The sequence below is a fragment of the Ixodes scapularis genome, unplaced genomic scaffold (genome assembly GCF_016920785.2).
Source record: "Ixodes scapularis isolate PalLabHiFi unplaced genomic scaffold, ASM1692078v2 PGA_scaffold1__304_contigs__length_218370807, whole genome shotgun sequence".
NCBI classification, from domain to species: Eukaryota; Metazoa; Arthropoda; class Arachnida; order Ixodida; family Ixodidae; genus Ixodes; species Ixodes scapularis.
Window position 1 is genome coordinate 28,291,360 of NW_024609846.1, and position 12,723 is coordinate 28,304,082.

Genomic DNA, 12,723 nt, shown 5'->3' on the forward strand with positions numbered 1-12,723 from the left:
TGCAGACTATACGCCTGGACACTGGTGCCTGTTATTATGCATTATATATTCACTGCTGTTTGTTGTGGCTTGAGACTGCCTTCCTGTAATGATGCAGAGGGGTCAACTGAACCTTGAAATAAACACATTTAAGCACATCTAGATGCGATGTCCCTTAAAGCCAGATGGTCAGGGAAAAGGTGTGCCATTACCTAATTTGCCAACAGCACACCAATGGTCACAATCAAAATTCACTGAGTCAATGGGCAGTTTTCCACCACAATATTTATTGCCGTGTAATCACCAATTTGGTCCATTAAAAATCTTGAGGCTGTAGCCTATAGCACATCCATTCTGGATCTGCAAAGCTTATGCTGTAGACATGCATCATCACATGAGCATGTTTCTTATCAATCTTAAACGTAAAACGCTAGTTATGAAACAAAATTTCCATATCAGCACATTTTTAGAAAACTGAATGGTCCGGCCTGTTACACTTTTAGCCTTGGAAGTAAACAAATTCACAATACCACCAGTGGCATACATCGTGCCAAGCATTAGTGCCGCATGTGGCAGCAAAATGTCTTAACTAGGGAAGCAAACCTAATCGATCGTGTTGATTAATGGACGTAGAGACAGGAGAAATTATCAATCAAAAAAGGTCACTTAAAAGGGAAGTTTCCTCGCTGAACGAATATGACTTTTTATTGGGCGTTCCGCAATGTAAGGCCGAAGACATTCACTCCGTGATCGATACAGAAGCACTGGCTTAGTAGTAGGTCGTGCGTGATAAAAACAACAAAAACAAAGGTGGATTAGAAACGCGATATATTCGCCTTTGCACGGAGTACTTACACTTAAAATCGTGTCAACATAAAGCGACTATGGCCCACCTTGCTAGCAGCAATCTTAAAATTTACCCGTGTAGTCGTCACGCCCGTGCACCAACCGAAAGCGTTGCTGCAAGCCCCTCCACCGTCGACTTTGAGTCGCTGTGGAGTCTGAAGAACTGCTCTTTGAGGTCTATATCCAGCCACTGAGCACATACACAAGCACATAAAATAATACTCGGTTCCGACTCCAAGTAAAAACGAAGAACCCGGGGCGGAAAGCCCTGAATGCCAAACGATCTCCGTCGGGCGACGGCGACTGACTGCGTAGTACACAGGTTGCGCCAGTTACCCTCCTTCGACGCCTGCATCGCTGCGGCGGGTGGTCGTAGCTAGTCGCAGCAGATCGTGTCACCTCTGTTGCTCGTACCGGAACACTAGAGCCGCGTAATATTCATGCTGCCGAAGTTTTTAAGCCTACGTTCGCGGCCAACGCATTTACACAAAGCCAACGCCCAGCGAACCTGTCCCCCTCTTTCTCTTTCGGCGACCGGCCGCCAGGACGATGACACCGTTGCTGAAACTCCTCAATAGTCTCCCATATATTCTGTTTCGTTACGTGGCCGAGTGGGCTGGAACTTTGTCGCCGAGCGTGTGATCACTTTAAGAGTTCGGTACCTGCGATGATTATAGATTTTCCAATTTGCTTTTTTTAATGGTAGCACGTTGGGGGTCACGTCATTGCTGCATACGAGTACAGCTCCGATAATCATATGTGTCTAGGAGCGCACTCGCGATAGCTCGCGTTTTTAGCATTTGCTGTCAAGTGCTAGCGCGTTTGAACTCAAAGTTTATGTGGGTAAACGATCGATGAGGATCCATAGGAGCAGTGGGCTATAACCATATGCATGCATTCTCAAACCCGGAGCTTACCACCGATTCCAAGCGGATTGCACATTCTATGCCATGGATTATAACACTAAATATTGCATGAAACTTCTGTGCTAAGTTACGTATGACTAGGACAGCACGCCAAACATTAGAGTTAGGGAACAACAACACGAGTTCAGGAATATCATTGACTATCATGATGACTGGAGACCACATGCTCACTTGTCATGGGGTGTGTTCATGTATACTGTAAACTACTACATCCTGTGCATGTGCATGAACCATAACGATTGTATTTGTTCATCACTGTAAGACGTACTTGGTTCTTTTTATTTCAGGTGCATTTAGAGGACAGAAGCTTCGAGCAAAACAGACAGGATGGTTTGAAGAAATTGAGGCCTGATGCGGTTTCTACACTTTTTCCTTATCCTGGTAAGTGTGGAAATTTTATTTATTTTTCAATTCAATGTTTATTTGATGAAATGAAGACTGGCCGTATAATGTTAGGTCAGCTACTTCAATGCTAGTTGGGAAAGTGATGTATGTATGCGTTCTACAAATATATATATACCCATGATGAACTTTGCGCAATACAAATTATTTATTTTTCAAATGAGAAGGAAGTGAGGACTTTTATGGAATGCTTAGAAAATATTTTGTTGTGTGCGAAATTTGTCGAGTGTTATAGCCTGTGTCTGAAGTAAACAACGATGGATATAATCTCTATAGCTTTAGCAGACCCACCAGAAAGCTCGCTTTGGATATAATTTATGTGATAATGCCTCTCATAGCCAAATTTGAAATGTGCACTTGTTTCTGCGATACAAAAAGTAGATGAATAAAGCGAGCTGGGACATTACAGTAGTTATTGGTGTATGCTGGAAAGTTTTATCTTACCTAATAATTTGTTTGTTGATCCTTTCAGTACAAAAAGCTCAATGTTTTTTAACTTGTAGCTTCACAACAGTTTTATGTTGTGCATGCCACATGTAATGTATATACACACTTTTACTCGCAACTTTGTTGGACTACTGAATAAAAATTTAGCACAGCTCAATATGTTGAAATAACTCTGAGATTTTGGACAACAGATGACGAACAAGAGGTCTCGTGACCCCTTGTTAATCGTTGGTTGTCCTAAGTCGTAGGGCCATTTCAACATGCTTAACGTTCACCAGCTCGTTTGCGCCCTAACTTTCTGTTCATAGCATAGCTAGGTTTTTACGGCATCCAAAGTGTTAAACAAATAGGCATAATGTACTAGTAACCGAAGATTAAAAAAAGCTAGTTTATTGTTTCAATAATTAGTCTTATTTTCTAGTTTTTCCTCTTGGGCGGAAGAGTAAAGGTGGTGGAAAGGGTGATGTGTAGTTATCGAAAAAATCAGGAGCAGATTCAATACGTTTTGTACTGTATCTAAGTAATACAAACTGAAACAAAGCATTTTTTTTAAATTTCAAGTTGTTGAATGAATAGGTAAATAAATAGTTACAAGTACCTATGATTATTTGTGTTTTGAACTGATTTTTCCAGCCATTTCAAAACACCGAAGGCCGCCAAAAAAGCGTGCTTGTGCATCGACAGCCCCGCCACTGTCATGCCCAGTGCTCGACGTTGTTGCAAGTGACCCAGACAACACTGCGCCGTCTATGGGTGCCCATGCATCGGTGGCCACTCCAGTGCCTTATGTGGCTCTCGTCAATGTTGCAAGTGAGCCAGGTAGTGCTGCTTCAATCATCTGTGCTTGTGAATCGGCAGCTGCTCCAGTGCCAGATGCTGATCCAGTGCCAGACGCTGCTCTCTCCATGCGTGCCCATGCGTCAGCAGCCGCTCCAGTGCCATGTGTTGTTTTGAACAGCACTGCAAATGACCCGGACAACGCTGCTTCGTCCCTGTGTGCCCATGCATCGGTAATCGCTCCAGTGCCTGTTGTGACTTTTGACAACGTAGCAAGTGAGCCAGACAGTGATGCTTCATTCATCTGTGCTTGTAAATCAACAGCTGTTCCAGTGCTAGATGCTGCTCTGTCCATGCGTGCCCATGCATCAGGATCCGCTCCAGTGCCACATATTCTGAACAGCACTGCAAATGATCCGGACAACGCTGCTTCGTCTGTGTGTGCTTCAGTGTCATCAACTGCCCCAACGCAAAACATTTCTTTTGACATTTCCAATGAACCGGTCAACCGGCTTCTGTCCATGCATACCTGTGCACCAGCAGCCACTACAGTGCAAGATATGGCTCTCGACATTGTTGGAAGCGGGCCAGCCAGGCAGCATATAATCGAAGCACAGGGTAGACTTCCCAATGGGCAAGTACTCTCATCACCTTATTTTGCCTTTGGAGGGAGCACAACGTCGACCTTGACATTAATGCGCCGAGAGAACGCCGAGCTACGGAAAAAATACAGTGATTTTAACCCAAAATACATGAACCTGCAAAACCTTCACGAGCAAGCAAAGTCAAAACTCCGCAGTACTCGGAAGAAGATGGCGTCCACCCTGCAAGAGACAAGTGCATTGACAACATCAGCTTTTCTTAACAACAGCCAAAAGAAAGCTCTCACGAGAAAGACTACGAAAGGCCAGGGGTGGTCTAAAAAGACTGTTCGGGAGGCTCTGCAGATCAAGCATGCCTGTGGTACGACTGGATACGAACTGCTGAGGTGTTTGTCTTATCCACTACCTTCCAACAGGACGTTGATTCATAAACTCCAGAATATTCGTTTCCTGCCTGGTGTCCTTGAAGAGGTACTAGAAGTACTAAAGAGCAAGGTTGAAACAATGGAAGATGTTGAGAAAGACTGTGCTCTTCATGGACGAAATGGAGGTCAGTCAGGGCTTCGACCATGACAGCTCACTTGACTGCCTTTTTGGGAATACCCCAGTTCCAGAATCTAGCGTTGATGGTGCCAACCATGCACTCGTCTTTTTTGGTTGGTGGGCTAAACACGAGGTGGAAACAAGTCATTGCCTACCGCTTTACTGGGCGGTCAATCAATAGTAGCCTTTTGAAGGATCTTGTCTTCCATTTGATTGAGCTCTGTTCCAGTATTTCCCTGCAAGTGCTCGTTGTGACAAGTGACATGGGGGCCGCCAATCGTGCAGTGTGGCGTCTGCTTGGATTATCGAGCCACAGACACTCCGAGACTGTCTGCTCTGTTGCGCACCAGCAGCTTGACGACAGGAGGCTGTTTTTTATAGCTGATCCAGCCCACGTCTTGAAAAATATTCGTGCTCAGCTTCTTCGTGTAGACACCTTTACTCTACGAGAAAAGACGGTCAGGGAACACAATCTTCCAGGAAGAACTGTACACGTAGATCACATTGAAGTTGTGCTGTCTTATGACTGGAGTAATGACCTCAAGATTGCAAATAGGCTTTCTGACATTCATGTTAGCAGCGGACATTTCACAAAGATGAAGGTAAATATTGCTGTGCAGATGTTTCGTGAAGCTCCTCCTGCAATTCGATATTTAATCCAGCAAGCAGTCTTGCTACCTGAAGCAGAGGCGACAGCATGGTTTTTCGACCTTGTGAGCAGGTGGTGTACCCTGATGTCGTCACGACACCCTGTGGTTGCTTTGAGCCATTTCGACCCTACAAAGCACAAAGAAGCAGTTGGAACCCTGGAACTTGCATGTATTACGTTCTGTCAAATGAGCATGGGAGCAACTGCACACTGGAAACCATCACAGGCAGGTCTTTTGGTGTCAATCACTGTTGTTCTCAATCTCTCATGTAAACTCTTGAACAAGCACAAATACAAGTACGTCCTCACTGGTAGGTTGAGTCAAGATTGTCTTGAAAACATCTTCTCCGTCCTAAGGCTCAAGAAACCTGTCCCAAGTGCACACGATGTGAAGTGTGCTTTAAAGTTGATTTGTGTTGGCCAGTTCTTGCATACGCCCACATATTCTAGCTACAGCGTCGATGACAACACGCACCTGGCTGACCTCCTCGACCCCAGTCTCCAGAAACGAGAAGAAGAGGTCACCAATAATCTGAAGAATTGGAAACCTTGTTTGTGTGTGGTCTGACTGGAGTCGAATGCGACATTCTTGCCTACGTGGGAGGTTTTCTTCTCAAGTCTCTCATCAAGTCCATTGGCAATTGCAAGGACTGCAAGGGAGCCCTAGTTGGCAGTGCTGGGTAAAGTACATCTAAAAGGTACTTCAAGTGAAGTACACAGTAAATGAGACCTGGTGTACTTTAAGTAAAGTAGTAAGTACACTGGGTGCAAGTAAAGTACTATAAATACAATGTGCTTTCAAAGTAAAGTACAAGTATTTTAATACAATCTTTCATGATCTCCTTTAATTCCCCTATACACGATTGCAAGTTCGGCTTCAGGGCGCTGCCATCTTGCTCGCTGGGGTGCGCTTGGACACGTCCTAATCCAATTACGAAGCCTTGCTAAGGCGTCATAATCGGATTATGGCCGCTCCCAAGCACACCCCACTGGGCAAGATGGCGGCCCCCTGAGACCGGACTTGCACACGTGTATACAGTGGTTTTTTGACTGGTGTGCATTGCCCAGGGGTAATCAGGGTGCATGACCTATCTTTAGAAACAGCGGCGGATATTCGATAAAGTCAAGTGGCCCCAGAGAAGTTATTTTCAAGAGTTGAGCCAAATTTAGAAGTCCCTCCTCTTAATTTGGTGCCGCTTGCACTGGAGTTTTGCACCCAAGAGTGTTAAATATATACTAGGAGAGAGCATGACCTCAATGAGTGTGCAAGAGAGCTGGTGATAATTAATCATAATGTGATACCTGAGATTGAGGTGCGAAAAAATTTAGGAACTTTCAAGTCGAACGAAAAGACAAAAGAGAATGTCTCAAAACATTGTGACGTTCTCCTCTGTTCCGCACCACAGTTTCAGGTGCTATATTATGATTAATTTTGCCCTCATAATATTTTAAACCTCCTCACTTGCGCTGAACGACCGAGAAGTAACGAGAGTTAAAAGAGCTACGGGAAAGCCGCCGCCCCCAGAACAAGCGGAGCGATGCGTCGTCTGCTCACGTCTCTGCTGAGAGTAGAATATGCCTCCTAGTATTTCTTCGGAGTTGACAAAGCATCATTTAGTGATACAAATTTGACAAAACCAAATTTGGGGAATGTACTTTGCAGTCGAAAATGGTAGTTTCCTCTGAAAGTACCACAAAAAAAGTATTTTAAGTAAAGTACAATTACATACTCAGAGAATGTACTTCAATAAAGTACAAGTTTCCTAAATCTACTTGAAGTAGTACTTTAAGTACAATGTACTTAAAGTACTTCCCAACACTGCTAGTTAAAGATAGTACAAACCAATACAGCAGCCTAATCCACCTGAAGGAGTATGTCAAGGATGCTGGTAACCTCATTCAGCCGAGCCAAACTGTGATGAGTCTCTTGATAGAGTGCGAGGAAACCTTCAAGGCTTTTGCACAAATTAATGAAATTCTGACGCTCAAAACTCCATTCACCAGCATTTTGAATGCACTGCGCAAGGCTGTGAGAGTACGTTTAATCTGCTATGACATGCACCATGCTCGAGCAGAAAAGATGCTGCTTGAGAAGTACGTGAAAACGAGGCTTATGATTTATATTCGACCGCAACATGCACAGAGAGTAGATGGGGCATCGAGCAAGTCATGTGCTGCGGGAAACCTTGATTAAGTTCCGGATAGATCATTTTAGCTAGCGGCGGGCCGAGCTGCACTTCTGCACTCCCGTGTCTCATTTACTGAACTGCCAAAGTCCCATATAAATGTCTTTCACACCATGTTTTTCCCCATTATTGTTGGCATTTTTTTAAAACTGTGTTAGCAACATAGGGTAATACTGCTATCCAGAGTGCACTTCTGCGATTTTTTTGTTTCTCAATTACCAGCACTGTTTTTTTTTTGTTTTTTTTTGCTTTTATGTTCCATTCAAGATTAAGTTCTCCTTGACAGATGCTTTGGTTTGTTGATTTTTGTATATGCTTGTATCGTCAAATCTGTTTATTGTGATGTCATTCACAGCATGTTTCTGTAAGGACAGCCATGCAGCTTAATAAATCGACTTGTTAGAAATGCACTTCGGCTGCTTTCATTTGTCAAATGCTTAATAAGTAAAAACTTTAGTAGTAAGTGTGATTATGGGGTATTGAAAAACCTAAGAAAATTACACTTCGCAACAACATATCTGTGCATATCATGATATAGCTCCCCCAGCCCTCCCATACACGGCTGCAGAACGGTGAATGAATTAATCAAACTTTATTGAATAACAGGATAGACAGACCAAGAAATAGTCTACACTTTGCTTAAAGCAGCACAGCGGAATTACAGTGACGTGTTGTGCCAAGGTAAACAAAACGTAATAAGCTGCATGGTCCCTGCAAAGTTATAATCATTTCAAGTTCTTTAAAACGCCCACTAGACATGTCGGATAGTCCAATAAGTAATGAAATTATTTTTGGCGCCATGAAGAAATTACCAAAAACGTGCCCGGAACTAGATCTTCAGTATTCAGATAATTGCCTCCGGATTCTACAACCTTCGTCCCCCTGTCAACCAAGTAGTTAATTTCTCGCTAGAAGAACGCCTGGGATTCAGACAAAAAATTGCCGACACTGTACACCGCTCGTCCTCCTTGAGCAGCATCTTCTTGTCAATATGCTTTCGGAAACTGTGAAACCGATAAACACTTGCAAGCACAAAGTCCGGTGAACATGGTGGGTGAAGGATTACTCATCAAATGCATGTTATTTGCAATAGGGTCATCCTTCTCGTGATTGGGCGGTCATTTTCTCCATGGATCAACACTCTTTCGATTGATCAATGCAGAACTCCATGTGAAAATCTTATTTGGAACTATCAGTTCAAACTGAATGATACCACACATATCCCACCAAACATACAGCATCATTTCGTGGGTGGAGGTCTCATGTTTCACCTCAGCCAACCGTATTGCCTTTACACAACCACTGACGTTTGCGTTAATATTGCAGTCAAGGATGCATTTTCCGTCTCCTACCACCAGTGTCCAAAATTGGCTCCCTTCTGTTCTGGTTCCGCCGTGTAAATACGGAGCAGACAACCGCGTTGCCACAGTAGTAGTAGTAGTAGTAGTAGTAGTAGTAGTGCAATGGCAACGCGGTTGTTTGCCCCATATTTTCATGGCGGCGTCCGTAAATTTAGTTTCATAATCACGATGAAAATGACCCGAGCCTGTGGTAAAGGCAGGGAACTTAGTTGAAGAAAAAAGACTCAGAAGGATCGTCCCCCGAAAGACTGAGGGGACAATTCGTGGCCACGCCTCGTTTCGTTGCACTTCGCTTCATGTATAGGCTTGTTGCACCTGACGTCACTTCCCCTTAGTATCGAAATCAAAACTAACGTTACTAGATTACCTTAGCTGTCAACCTCCTGCGGAAGGATTTACCCCCCCCCCCCCCTCACTTCATGCCGTTTTCCGTCGTTTGAAGCGCCATCTAGATTTTCGTTTCATGACTGTGTGTTTTATAGAGCAGACCTTGAACGCCCTCTAGGCGCTGTGCTTCGAAACGTATGTATTCTATAGAATGCCCTTCATTTACCATAGCAGCCGTCAGGCGCCTCGAGCAACGGGAGGCGAGTCGTGGTGAGTGAGGGGGGTAGGGTACTGCTCGTGCACGCAGCGTCTATGAGCTGAACATGGTTAAAATTTCGCACAAATAGAAAGGAGCAGTGAAGAGGGAAGAGAGAAGAGACAAGCGCAAACTCACAATTCGATGTATTGAAGGAAGAAAAAAGAGCAGCCCTCGATATCAGCTCGAGCCGAGGCCACACTCGCATGGGGGCAACCGAGCACGCGGAGGACACACACCATCAACCACACTCAAACGACTGTAGGAAAGCGATTTCCTAGTCGGTTAAAGCCACAGACCATCTGGCAATTCCGGCGAGCCAACTCAACTCCCGGCTGACAAAACGCCAGCCTAGGCGGAGTATACTAAAAGCTTCAAAAATTTCCCTAGTGTGTTTTTCGTGGAATCTGCCAATAATCGAGGTTTTTTCGTAAAGAAGGTGTACACTTACACCCTTGACAATGCAGAGGTAGGTGACCCCCCACCGTGGAATTTAGAGAAAGATTAATACACCGTCCTGTCCGTCCTACGTAGGATCTACCACAGAAAAGGGTAATGCTATAAACAACTCTGGTTGAACAAGGCACGTAAGGGCGGACGTGTTTTTTGCGGAACCTTTGTTTTGTAATATTTTCTATTTTTTCTCGAACTTTAGAACAAATTTGACCCATCACTAAGGGGACTCCGTACCTATTAGCTACCTGTTTGAGATTGTGAGAAATTTTGTATATATGCGGAACCACCAACACTCTTTTTTTGTCGACATTACGTGCATCTTTTTCAAATCCTTTTACTTTTTTTTTTTTATCAGAGTTCCTACCATCTAAGTTAGCACCTGCGTTGGAATAAAACTGCTTTTGATGGTGTGGAGGCATGAATTTCCTAAGGCTGAAGTAAGGCAGGAAAGAGCTATGCCTCTTTTTACGACTTTAGAATCGAGAGCGTATAGTGTAGTAAACCTGTTTTAGAACGGGGTTAAAATGACCAGCACAGGTGGTTTGTTTGCAAAGATAGGGAAATGTCTAGAAACTGTAACACACCTTCCTTAGGAGTTTCACAGGTAAAAATAAGTCCTGAACCTCACTTGTAGAATATGTCCATGATGCTACTAATTTTATTGTCCAATGTATTTCGGTACACTAGCAGGAAATCATCTGAATACCTAAACACGTGAAGAACTGGCATAGACGCTATGGCCGTCTTAATGGCACGGTCGACCCCCGCAAGAAAAATATCACTTAGGACCGGTGCAACGCAAAGAGCCTATACAGACTCCCGACTTTTGCAGATTTTTCGTCGAGATCACAGTTCATATCATATTTTATGATCTAGAGCGAGAGGTCACATGCATTTGGTCGCTTCGGAACGGCGGTCGCAGTTTTCAGTACCGATGAGCCCATATCGCTGGCGACGCCTTACTATGAACAAAGTAGCAGTAAAACATCCCCTGCAAGGTCTGTACGCCGTTATTTTTAGAGCGCAGCTCTTAGGGGCCCGTTCCCGGCTTGAGCGGCGTCGGCGTCGGCGTCGGCTTAACCAAGGTCATCCCAAGGTCACGTGGCCCCCAAGGTCATCCCAAGGTCACGTGACCCCGAAGGTCACGTGACACCCAAAGTCACGTGACCCCCCCCGAAGTCACGTGACACCCCCAGGTCACGTGACCACCGGGGGTGTCACGTGACTTCGGGGGGCATCCGCATCGTCATCGTAGCCTCGTAGCCCGCCCGATGTCACGCTAAAAGACTACCCTCAAGTAATAGCTACACACAACAGATATGCCGCGCTCGGCACGTTTTCTGACGGGGAAGAAGAGAACGAGATATCAAAAAACAAACCGAGAGTTACAAGTAAGAGCACAACAAGGCGTGATGTATCAGTGTCACGCCAACTCTTGAACAACGCGAATCGGCGAGACGAGGCCGCGGAATTTCAAAAGCGCCAACCTAAGACGCCGAGACCGCAGCAACAAGCTGGAACGTATGCCCAAGCGGTGCACAAAATGCTCAAGACAGGTTATTATGCGGACAGTGACACTGAGGCGCAGGCCTGGATGGAAGAACTGCGGTCTATCGGCGAAGCCCGCAAGAAAAGTGCGAAACGAATTCAAGATCTTGAAGTTCACGCAAAGAAAATGGCAAATAAGCACGCTGAAATTCGGATGAACGAAATAGAAGCAGAGAAGCGCCGAGCACTCAGGGAAACCGAACTTCAAAGGCGCCTCAAAGAAAAAGAAGCAGTCAGGAAATCGCAGCAATGTGCATCACATAAACAACAACCCACGACCCACGATGTGCAGCAATCATGCAAAGCAGTATTGGTTTCCCAATCCACTCGACCTGAACAACCAGCCACCTCCGTCGTCACTACGACGGTAACACAGGAATATCTCCATGCCGCACTCGCCCAAATGCAACAGCAATTGCAGCAGCAGCAGCAACAAATGCAACAACAGATGCAGCAACAAATGCAGCAACAGCTACAACAATTCCAACAGATGCTGGCGGCGACCCATGCGGAGCATACTGCAATGTTCATGATCGTCCCCCAAACTCCGCCGATCCAGGTCCAAAACCGCAATGGCTTCCAGACTCCTGAATAACGCTCCGTTCCGGATCCTGCAGTGGAACTGTCGTGGGCTAGCAACAAGAAAGGCCGAACTCCTTACGCGCCTGTCAGATCCACAATATACCTGTGACGTTCTTTTACTGCAGGAATCTCGCGCCAAAAACATTACATTGTCAGGCTTTGAAGGGCACCACAACCCTACGATAGAATACGCGGCGCATTCACGCCGAACCCCCCTTACTAGTGCTCAGGCCAGTATATATGTCCGTCATGGTGTTTCACATATCAAGATAGACACGATGAACTGGTGTACCACCACGCAGGAGGTAGTCGCGGTCCGCGTCGCTCTCGACGGAACCACTAAACGCCTCTTGATTGTCTCCACATACGTTCGGCCCCTCCACGCAGCTCACGATTTTTCATGGATCAAAGCGCTCCGCGATAAGTACCCCTCTGACTACGTAATATTTGGAGGAGACTTCAACGCTCGCTTTGAATCGTGGAGTTCTGCGCCACATACCCCGCGCGCACAGGACCTGTGCACTGTCCTCGAACTAACCGACCTAACGATCGTCAATAATTTAGATTGCGCGACGCGTTATGGCACATCGGCACGCCAATCGGACAGTGTAATAGATCTCACTTTCGCACCCGCGTCGACCGCCCGTCTTCTCGCGTGGACTGTGCTTCCCGACGCGTGGGGAAGTGACCATTTCCCCATAGTGCTCGAACTATATGCAGGCAAACGCAAAATGATCAAGCGACTTACGAAGACAATAAAATGGGATCAGTTCCGTGCCTTTATAGAGGAGCACATTGAAGATATCAACCCTGCTAACATTTCGGCCTTGCTCACG

General features: G+C 45.4%; 1 pseudogene; it reads left to right on the forward strand.

Annotated features, from left to right (window-relative positions):
• Positions 1–3,937: 3,937 nt before the first annotated feature.
• On the forward strand, positions 3,938–7,365 carry LOC115332739 (annotated as a pseudogene).
• The last annotated feature ends 5,358 nt before the right edge of the window (positions 7,366–12,723 follow it).